The following is a 12741-nucleotide window of genomic DNA, read 5'->3' on the forward strand; positions in this document are numbered from 1 at the left end:
GGATCGTATAGAGGTCAAGTTTATACCTCTGAAGTCGGTAAATAAAGTACTAGTCTAAAGTGATTCACTAGCGTAATTATTAAACCCTTCAAGGCGGCGAGCTAGCAGAACAGTTAACACGCTGGGCAAAATGCTTCGCAATATTTCGTATGTCTTTATGTTCTGAGTTCAAATTCCGCCGAGGTCGACTTTGCCATTCATCCTTTCGGGGTCGATAAATTAAGTGCCAGTTTTGTACTGGAATCGATCTTGTCGACTGGCCCCCTCCCAAAAATTTTAGAGTAGAAAATAATTATTAAATCCTGCGACAGAATTCCGTGTGCAGTTTTATACTTTGAGTTCAAATCCTGACATATACAAATATACACCTTGGTTTGTATTTCTCATCTGTTTGTATGTGCCTGTTTTGAGAATAACTTCTACTCACCTTTCCTGAAAGGGCCTCAAAAGCTTCAACACAAGCACGGAGGATAATCTTTCCGTGATGGCGCCATAGCCAAAAAGGGTAGAGTTAGAATGCCATAATACTTAAAGATTTGGTGAGTGAAGGATAAAAAGATAAAATTTAAGCGACTTTTTAGAAATAAGAAATACAGAAATGAAATACGATTTTCAAGAAAATATGTATTTAGAAATAAACGTTAAGTAGAGGAAAAAGGAAAGTAAAAAGAAGAACTGCGTCAACCAAAGATTATTTAGTATGAAAGCATTAATAAAATATTCTTTATTTAGAATGACTGAATATTTTGATCAATAATGATAAATGAGTTCATAAGGATTCTTATGCATACGTTCATACGCTCACACACGTAAATAACTGCAGTCATGCAAGGAAAGAAATAGTATAATACATAGTTAAATAGACATACACATAATCATTAAGACAAACACGCGCTCACACGCATGCATGGAGTAGACCATACAGAAAAGTAAGTACATAAGTGTATGTGTGTCTGGTAGTGAGGAGATGTTTACTACGAGGAACGCGTCCATGAAGACCACACTGGTTCAAATTTCGGTGAATCGTTTGAGCGGATGCACTCTTTCCACTAACAGAAGACACTTCTTGGTCCAAAGATAAAGCGGTTCGACGCCTGTCGTCCATCATGCAACGTTGGATGTGGCGAATATCACGCGCAGATAAAATAGAAAGACGACCTAGACCAGGGGTTTTCAAACTGTGGTCCGCGGACCACAGGGTGTCCGAAAGGACAAGACAGGTGGTCCGTGGACAGCAAATACTTTTTATGGGCAATTTGATTTTATATATGTTTTTTAATTGAAATCTTTTAATTGACAATAAACCTATTTGTTAAATACTGTTAAATAAATAAATGTAAAAATATAAGTTATTTTAAGCAAATATTTATGTATAAATTCCATAAGTGTTTATAAGGGGGTCCCTAAGGTAAAGCCTGAAAAATAAAGGGGTCCGTAAGTTAAAAAGTTTGAAAACCCCTGCCCTAGTCGATGTTTATTGCTTAGCCGTCCAATAGCTTTTTACTTCTGAATTACGTTAGCAACTGTTTACACTATGTATTCGTTTGCTAATTAACTTGTATCCTAAACCATTCTTGTGCAAATTAAAAAGAATTTTCTTCAAATCTTCAGACAATTCTTTTCTTTTTCGTGCAATTTTAATCACAATGAAAAAGATTTTAACCACGGTCCACAAATCAGAATTCCTGCCGATGCAATAACAATGACCAGTGCAAAAATGCCAGGAGAAATAATTTATTAGAATTGCAATTATCAGCAATATCTGAATTTAATTTTTTTTTAAAAAGTGGATAAAATATTGGATATAACAAATTTCCTTTAGGGCTTACAAATTTTTGCAATGTTTGAAAAATCAATATTTTGTTCATATCTTTGAAAATGTTTATTGTTGCGTGTGCCAACTGTGTGTATTGTTTGCATGTATGATATATTTTATTCAGTATAAATTTCGTTTGATTTCCTTCAATATTATCAGAGTAATGTCAATTTTACTGAATTTTTTAGGGGTACACATACTTCTGTGAGATACTGTATATGTATATATATATATATATATATATATATATATATATATATATATATATATATATATGCCTGTATGAATATACATACATATATATATATATTCATATATATATATATACATGTATGTATATATATACATATATATATACACGTGTGTATATAGATAGATAGATAGATAGATAGATAGATAGATAGATAAGTTCAAACAAGTAGACTAAAAGAGAGAACTCACTGATAAAATAACATCTAAATTTTTTATTAGAACTATAAAACTTCACGAATTATTACTCCAAGTTTCTCGTTCTCGATCTTCGAGAGAAAATGAAGGAAATGGGAATATTTCAATGATATTTAAAGGTTTCCATAATAAAAATCAAAGTAAATATCTGATATTGACTGAATATAGCTTGTCCATAACTCTAGAAAATGAAAGGATATTTCGTATAACACTACACAAATATTAACATCTCATAATTTACATAAAAATATGCGTAAATATATATTATAAAAATATGAGAAAGGTGATGGGGGGAAAAGTGAAAAAGGAAGCGAAAGTGGGGAAACGAGAGCGGAGATGGGATGGAGGAGGAGAATGTAGAAGAGAAAATCAAGCGAAGAGAAGAATTTGAGGGGCGATGTAGGCGATTAGGAAAAAAAAAAAAAAAGGAAAAGTGAACGGGAGTGAAATGTAGAAAGAGAAAAAGAATAGGTGAATGAGAATGAGGCGAAGGAAGAGGAGAAAGATGTTGAAAAGGAGAGTAAATAAGAGTTACAGAAAAACAAGAAAATTCGAAGAAGTGGAAGAAGAAAGAAAAACTCTAAAAAAAAAATCAGGTTTTCGTGAGCATATAAACACGTAGAATATAAACATAAAGGAAATGCATAAGAAATGCATTAAAAAAACAATATTACAGACATTACCAAGCATATATGTGAAAAAAAAAAAACGCATAAGTAATACATTCGACTGAAATAAACATTGACGAAAATATATGCGTTAAAATGGTCAACAAAATGCGCTAAAATAAATCGTTATAATGTAAATAGATCTAGCTATACACATACATTTATACACGCTCTCATACATAAATGAATATATGCATGTATGTTGTTAGGCATGCATGTATGTATGCATACACACGTATATGTAAATATATAAATATATAAATGTATATATATATATATATATATATATATATATATATATATATATATATATATTTACACATACACACACACACACACACACATATATATATATATACTCACACACACACACACACACACACACATACATACAGAAATGTAAATACAGAGACGCACACTTACGCTGGCAGAAATGATTGTTTGTAAACAAGTATATGTGTAGACGAGCGCATATAACTTTAAAAGGGAAAAGTTAATAAAAGAAACACACAGAGAATGGTTTGGTTTCGTTCAAAAATATATGAAACATTTCAAGGTAAACTGATTTAAAAGAATGCCAAAAAAAATTGAAAAATTCTATAGAAATTTTGGTGAAAGTTACGCCGCCGAACAAACACAAGGGGGACAAGTATAAAAAGACATAGGATGTTTGATAGTTAAAACAGACAAAAGTTCTTGGAATCCGGAAATTATAACCTGCCAGCAAATTTCATAATACGTGAAAACAGAAAATTAACAATGGTCATAGTAAAGATCGCAAAAGGTTTTCTTTTTCTTTTTTTCTTTTTGCATCCGGATATTAAAAACTGTCAGTGAATAGACAATAAATAGGTTTTTTTAAAGAAAAAAGGAAATAGGGTAAAATACATGTTAAAAAAATTACACTTTTCTTTGCCTTTCGGGTGAACAAACCTATAAAACCATTCAGTATTGTATAACATTAGGTAATAGGCTGCACAATATGAACTTCGAGATATGTCTGAAAAAATTGGATAATTCAGATATTCCTTTATGCAATGACCCCATCATTCTGGAATAAAATTAAGAATTTTTTTACTGTTATGCAAATCATATGTCACAAAAACATATTAGGTGCCCTGCCTGTTCTAGTGTCTTTTAAGCTGTGCCTTTATAACTTAAAAGAAGGTGAGTCAGATTCTTTCAAAACCCAAATATACTGGGATAAACACGTTGAAAACAAGCATTCCAGCTGTAACTAACCAATATTTTATGTGCTTATAGGGCAACCTTATTTAATATTTTCATACTAATTTAAGTGTAATTTGGTGATAAATGATACTTAATTGGTATGCCTTGTGTGTCACGGGCCACGTAGATGCTAGTTGGTTTGCTTCCATTCTTTGTAGAATATAATAACAGTAAAATATTGTTGTCCATTTATGTGTTATGGCTACGTTAGAAACCTTTATTCATGAGGAGTGGTATGATTAGTGACTACGGCATAAAACTAAATCTTTGAAGAGTTGAAGTATATTTAACTGACCCGACCTTATCACAGGCATTTATTTAACTATTCCAGAAGAATCACAAACTTAAATATAAGAAATGTACCATTAAAATAGATTATAATTATTCGTGTTATTTATCTCGTCTGAAGAGTTGTAACACTTGTTTCTTTTAATATTTACAGCTACATTATACGTGGAGGTACTCAGAAGTAACTGGAAACGTTCTTTCTGGGACAAGCCCGTTGTAGTTCGGCCTTCCACCGCTAGAATCCCCTTGCTGTGATCCTCAAGTATCAGTCTGCCGGCCAGCGGCGCGACTGATGTCGTACTGCAACGTGGTGCGTCTTTGCTTAGCAGTATTTCTCCCCTATTTTTGCGATGGCTGAAATAAAGGAACAGCGTACTTCTGTGACATTCTGTTTTCTGCTGGGGAAAACGGCGGCCGAAACAGTTGTCATGCTTCAAACAGCTTACAAGTACGCTGCTGCCATGAGCAAGACACAAGTTTACGAGTTGTTTTCACGCTTTAGGAATGGTCGCTTGTCGTTTGGAGACTAATCTCGTTCAGGGAAACCGTCGACCTCCCGAATGAATGAAAACATCATGAAAATTCATGAATTGATCTTGGAGGACAGTCACCGAACAATTGACGATTTTGATATGACTGGTGTGTCCTGGAGCTCCTGCCAACGACTTTTGAGAAAGGAATTGCGAATGAAAAGAGTTGCAGTAAAATTTGTGCCTCGCTTCTTCACAGAAGATCAAAAGCAATCACAACAGAATGCGTGTTGTGAACTGAAAGAACAGTTGGAAGTTGATCCGTACCTTTTCTCGAATGTCATCACTGGGGACGAAAGATGGTGCTATGGAATTTTCAGATGTGGAAGAGGTGAAGAAAAAAAACCACGGAGGCATAAAGGGCATCATTTTGCAAGAGTTCCAGCACTGCTTCGAACAGTGGGAAACGCGTCTGGACTGATGCATTGCTTGAAATGGAGAATACTTTGAAAGCGATGAAAGTGTAAACACGTAAAACTAAGTGAATGAAATAATATTGCAAAATTCCGGTTTCTTTTGGGTACCCCCTCGTATTTTGTTTTATTTTTATCTCCAGACTTCAAGTATATTGTTCGTAGACATAAACATAATAACAAAAAAAAATTCTAACTATATTCGTGTAACACATTTAGAACTTAATATAAACTGATAATGACAAGCAAAAATGCTCTGAGAGTGATGAGAAGAAATAATATGTTGTATACAATCAGAAATATTTCTCTTCTCTTAAAAATGATCGAATATGCGTAAATCACTATTAAACATGATATGAGATTGGCGGTTTATAGTGCGCAGTCAAAGATTACGAAAACAATCATATCCAATTTCACACTAAGTAACAATAGAGTATACTGAGATACGGAAGTTATTTACATACAATTAAACTGCTTTCCTTCTGACACCGGAGAATATACGCACAGAAACTTCTCTTTTCGTCTTTTTAACAGTAGAAATGCGCTTAAACCATTGTAAACATAACTAAAAATAATTCCGTTAAAAGGCATTACAGTAACATAAAAGTCGATATAGTCGTGTACACATTAATTTACAAAGTCGTTAAACAAGAAGACTTCCAATAGGGAGAGGTGCTTTAAAAGGCTACTCGTGGGAAAATCCACAAAATCCATGGGTGGCTGGAACAACAGGGCAAGACCGCTGTGCTTTTTACTGTTAATTTTTCTTTTTCTTTTCAAGACCGGCCCTTTCACACTGGCAATGTGTTCTATCATTTTAGTCCAAACATATATATATATATATATATATATATATATATCGTGTAAGCTATTATTAGCAATTGTTCTTCCGAGAGGGGTCTGTAAAATTAAGTACCAATCAAATGGAACTGATTGTAGCCTTATTTTAAAATATGGAACCTTGTGTCTTTGTAAGAAATCCTTATCAAGCTTATATTTAAGACTCGTTTGAGCGTCAGAAAACTGCTTTTCAGTATTCTTTACGTTTTAAGTTCATTTCCGCACACAGTCACCTTTGCCTTTCTTCCTCTCGGTGTCGATAAAATAAAGCACCGGTCAACTACTGAGTCCATGGCAACGAGTGGCCTGCTCCTCTGAAAATATCTGGCCTTATTAGATTTATATTTCTGATGGCATTTGGTGAAATGTAATTAATAATAAAATATTTCATCTGCAAGAATAAACTGAATAGTGCGAAAGGTTATAAGCTTACTCCAGAAGAGAGTTAAAGACGGGTAAGATTTGAACCCATGAAGAAGAGACACGAATCAATAATTCGATGGTACCTTTCATGGCATTGGAAATTCTAAATTCTAAATCACTGGTTCTCAGCCGGGGTCCACATGATTTCTGAAGATCCATATAAGAATTTTGAGAGTCGATAAATGCAGAATTGTAAATTGGGGGACCCACAGTAGTATATATTAAAGGTCTATGAAAACATTATACTTTAGATGTATTTATTGCAAGAAATAGCCAAGTTTCTTTCTCATAGCTCAACCTACACAGGTTAATGTGAGAAAAAACAAAATAGGAATTTTCCAAGAAGTTTCTATAAAACTAGTTTTTAAACATCGAATTGCTATGAGGGTCCACCAGAGTTTGATAGGTATGGAGGAGGTTCATAGGCAAGAACGGTTGAGAACCACAGCTCTAAATTATAAATGTTCCTTTCTCGGTGGCATGTTGCTGCTGCTGTTGCTGTTTAGATCCAGGTAAGTCTTAATAGAGTTGATCTTTGTCAGTTACGTTCTAGCTAAAAACAACCCTGTCTTTTATACAAACAAGTCCTTCCCTTTTCTAAGACAGTAAAGCGTGATATGAGAGTAAATTCGGGTACTATTTCTAGTAGGTTGAAGGAACAAACACATGTTACTGATATTAATGCTATGTAGATACATGTGTGAATAACCAAAGCTTTATTAAACGAGACCATGATCTATAATAGTTATTGCTAGATTTTTCCTGTATTACCGCTGACAAAATCTCAATGTATATTTATCAACCTTTTTAATGAATATATTTTGTGAATCTGCAGGTAATGTACTTATATCTTTTCAGTAAATTTTCGATGGCTGATATTTCGATGTTGTTATGCTATCTAAGTCTCATAAAGCAAATTTGTTTCTATCAAATATATATATATATTCAGAGTTAATTGCCTCGATTAAATTGGTTGATCGCTTTTACAGAGTACATAAGCAAACGTTCATCAAGTGATTTATATCTGCTCATTGATTCAGTGTTCTGTTCATGGTCAAGACATCTATCTATCAACAGTTGCGATCCATATATCGTTCAAGTACTAATTAGGTACTCAAAGATGATGTATTTCATTGATATAGGTATTTCGTAGGGATTCATTGTCGAGTTCAATATATCTCACAATGAGAAATCTACGACTGATCGCCCATCTATTCAGTTATACAATCTGTTTATCTAGCAAAATGAATAAACATGCATCGCTTCACGGTGAAGGGTTTTGCTCGAAACATAAAACCTTCTGTATTAATTTTTATTGATGTATTGAATCACTGATTTCCTAGGATTCTAATATTTCTCTCTGTCCAATGTCAGGTTTATTTGTCGTCTGAATAACAATGTGGAAAAAGCGGCATCAAATCTCTTGATCTTGGTGATTCAGAAAATGATTAGCTAATAATTTATTAGCTTTGAATATTTTGACTTGCTCGGATTGGTCGATGGAGTAATACAGAACGTACAGCTAATTGTTATACAATTCAGTTCAATCTAAAATGCTGGTATTACTGCAGGTGAGTTCTCCTTGTTAGGTCTTAAAATGGAGTTAATCAGCAAAGACTCGATGAAAGAGCCGATTGATTTATAATCTATCCGTAATCTATTGTATTATATGTTGTTAATCTAACGAGTATGATCTAAAACGTTGGATTCAATATAAAATATATTTTAGAAAATTTTTTTTTTTATGGATATTTAAATACTGTGCCGCCGGTACTGCGGCTGCGTGGATGATATGTTAGCCCTGTATAATACACATGTGTTGGTTTTAATGTGTACATGTGAGAATATTTGGTAAATAACGGACACATGAGAAGACGGGATCATCCACGATGAATCCCGCAATTCGATACAACACGAACCTAACAATCTCATTTGCAAGGTTTTTTATGTGTATGTGAAAAGAGGCGCAAACGTCCTACGAGTGCATTTTATCTCGCGAGACAATAGACTTTTGCTTTACGGCCATCCTTTAAGGTTCTTGCATCCGACTGCGTAGCCAAAAGAGTTTCATAGAAATTAGATCTGATGGGTAATCATTCTAGATCTCGAGATATGACTGAGAAAATACTTGTAAAATTTACACTAAACTTTGTACTTCATTTCCTTACGAATGAAGGAACCGAAAGAGCAAAGAGCACTGACACTTCTCAGATTAACAACAACAAAGCACACTATCTATTATGTTCAAACAAAAATAACAAAAGGCATTCCCATATATCATAATTTACGTTATTAGCTTGAGTTCTTTTACCACGGATAAAACATAGTTCCACTGTTAAAGAGCTGGAAGGATGTGGGTGTCTTTTGGCTATATTCTGGTGCATCAGAAGGAAATATTGAATACAATTGTATGTAAATAACTGTTGTTTCTTTGTATGAAACTAGAGATGATTGCAAACATGAACTCTAACCGTGCAGTATAAAGCATCGATCTCATGTCAGGTTTAACAGTGTTTCCACGGACATTCAATCATTCTTAATCGATAAACAGAGATATTACTGATCATATTCTAAATACTATTTCCTCTCAGCAAACGCAGAACATTCTTGCTTGTCATCATCAGTTAATACTAAATACCAAAAAGTCTCGAATGTTTTACGCGGATTTGTTTATAGAAGAATCAAATGGAAGAATAGAAAAGAAAAAAACTGAACAGCTATAAGTTTACATTTATTTGTATTACCACCCAGCTATCATTATCTCATATCCTATTATTTTTGCGACCTATTCATCTTTCAGGATTTCATATCATATTAGTTCTCTATTGATTTTTCTAGTTAATATATTTGTGTTAAGCTAGCAAAATGTCTACATTCGTCTAACCAGAGCTAGTCACCATCGTTTAATGCTGTATTTTATTCTCTTTGTTTTGATTTTTGCTTGTTATTTTGTGAAACTAATATGGCCATTAGTAATATAATCTTTTTAAAAACCCAAAATTTCTTTCTGTAATGGTTCTAGAAATAGGATTATCTAAAATTCTTTTATACATGGAATTTATTCTTATAATCCATCTGGAGCTTTTATTTTTCCTGAAAACTTTACAATTTATGATACAAAAAAATGAGCCTTGGCGCTTCAGTAAAAAAATGTATATATATATATATATATATAAACATTGTCTGTATGCGTGTGTATGTGCGCGTGTGTGTGTGTATGTGTGTGTGTATGTGTGTATGTATGTGTGTGTGTGTGTGTGCGTCTGTGTGTGGGTGTGAGAGCAACATTCAATAAGTTTTGTATTATTTTATATCTCTATTAGCTTTATACTTATGGTAATATACCAAAGTTACACCATGTATTTACGTTCAGAATATGTTATCAGACTAGAAAATACATATAATGCCTAAAAGCTTAGTCCAAATGTGTGCAAATAGTTAACGTGGATTTGTTACACGTTGTAGTGAGGATAATATGGAAATTTCTGTACGTTAACATGGCTTCCATTCGATGGCGAAAATCCTCTCGCTTCTACGTACAAGATCAGAAAGCTTGTGGCCTTTGATGTTCTTAAGCAAAATCTTTTGAAAGAAAACTGGTTTACATATTTGTAGATTCTGTAATAATATATTTATTCTAATGTCCATAGAAGTCAATTTACATATTTATGCCTTGGTTTAATATGTATAATTATTTATCCACAATAAATACAAAATTTTTCTCGAGGTGTGGCTGTATGGTAAGAAGCTTGCTTCCAAACCACATGGTCGCGGGTTCAGACCACACATTTATAATATTCTGTTTGGCACTATAATGTACACAAAGACAGTGAATGGGGAAGCCTTGCGTTATACCTACCGGCTATTTGCTTTCTGAGTTCAAATCCCACTGCGGACAACTTTAGTTTTCATCCTTTCACAGTCGACAAATATAAAACCATTCCAGCAGTCGAGCTGATCCTTATCTCTCACTGATTCTTCTTTCTCCCTCTTTCTTTGATCATCTTTCTCTTCCTCTCTTTCACTTTCTCTCTCTGTCTCTTCATTTCCTCCCTTTCCCTCTCTCCCTGTCTCTATCTCTTCCTCTGTCCATCTTTCTCTCTCTCTCTCTCCTTCCCTTTCTCCCACTTTCTCTGTCTCTCTCTTTTCATCCTACTCTCTCCCTCTCCCTCTCCCTCTCTCTTTCTCTCTCTCTCTCTCCCTCTCTCTCCTTCTCTGGATTGTATCTACAATTCAAAAGCCCAGTCATCAGTTATATTACATTGTTTCTCGCTGATTCGGACCGACACTTAGAATGACACTAGTCTGTGGAATATTCGGCCACTAAAGCTAATTTGACGAGTAGAGATTCAGTTCGTTGAATAACAGAACGCTCGTCGATGACACTGACAGAGGATCCATCCCGCTATAAAGACACAGTTTGACTTGACTCTCGGGAAGAATTATAAATATGTTCCAAGCTCATTCCTCTTATAAAAGTTAACAGCATTTTTTTTTTAATACTTCTTTTTTTTTTGTTATTTAGGTGTTTATTTCTGTAACTGCAATTTCGCACATATATTTGTATTTTTCTTTCGCTGCTTCAATTGAGAAAAACTACATTTAGAGTCGGCTTGAAATTTCATATAAAACGTTTGATTCATAACACAATGGACCAGATATTATCTAATTTTATGAATATAATTGCAAGCACGTCCAATAAAATAATGCTTTATTCAATCATGGATGTGATTCCATATGTTGTAATTTTTTTTTTCTTTTTCTTTGTTCTAATCTTAAAATTTGAGGCGAAAAATTCAATGACGTCTTTAATCGAGATAGAAAGAAAATGGAAAGCGACTGAAAACTTTCGAGAAATCATCCTAAATTTATTACCAAATAGAGCATGATTAAAATCTTAAAAGATTTAATGTTATAGTTAATAGTTGCCTATTGTTGTTAACAGAAATAATATCTGAGATGGTGAGATACAAAATTATATCAGGTTTGCTTGGATTATTTCAACTCTCAAGTGACAAAACGAATATCAACGACAAACATAATATAAATACGACTCACATAAAAAGACGGTAATATAAGCAAAAACCACAGCAGTTGATAGGAGATTACGGCTGATAATACTCGTTCTTATAAAACTAGCATGAAATATGTTTTGCATAAAGTATTGATTTTGCAGTCGTAGATATGTGTGCTTTACTAGTTATTTTTCTTCGTTTTTCATGTCATACACACATATTCCATTAGATATTAAAGTTCTTAAAGTGATGCGTATTTTACAAACATTTACATTTCCCTTACATTCGATTTTCCTTTTAGATATATATACAATATTATATTTACATCTTTCTTTTTCTTCTTTTCTTTTGTGAAAACAGATTTTATCATATTTTCGATAACGATAACACACACGCACAGACACACATACACACACACACAAACACAAACAAACATATAAGCATGTATGTATGTATGTATGTGTGTATGTATAATATATGCATTATGTGTATTAGTTATATACACACATATATGGACATACATATAAATGCATACACACACACACACACACATACATATATATATATATATATATATATATATATATATATATATATATTACTGTTATAGACATCAATGTATATTTTAATCATAATATTATGTATAGGTATATATTATATATTTTAATCTGCATATGTATATATATACTTATACACACACACAACGCACATACACATACACACATACATATATATTACACTTTTATAAGCTATATAAAATATATAGCTATATTAAATATGGACATTATTATGTATACACATACATCTATAAATATATATAGCAAACAGATGATAATGAATTATATATAAATGATATTTGTATGTAAATATATAATACATATACGTGTATATATGTATGATTGTAAGTATTCGTATATGTATACATGTATGTGTGTATGTATGTATGTATGTATGTATATATGTATGTATGTACCTACGTACGTATATACGTATGTTTGTTTGTGTGTATGTATATATATATATATATATATGGGGGTGTGTGTATGTATGTATGTATGTATGTATGTGTGT

This window comes from Octopus bimaculoides, chromosome 17 (assembly GCF_001194135.2).
Source record: "Octopus bimaculoides isolate UCB-OBI-ISO-001 chromosome 17, ASM119413v2, whole genome shotgun sequence".
Classification (NCBI taxonomy): Eukaryota; Metazoa; Mollusca; class Cephalopoda; order Octopoda; family Octopodidae; genus Octopus; species Octopus bimaculoides.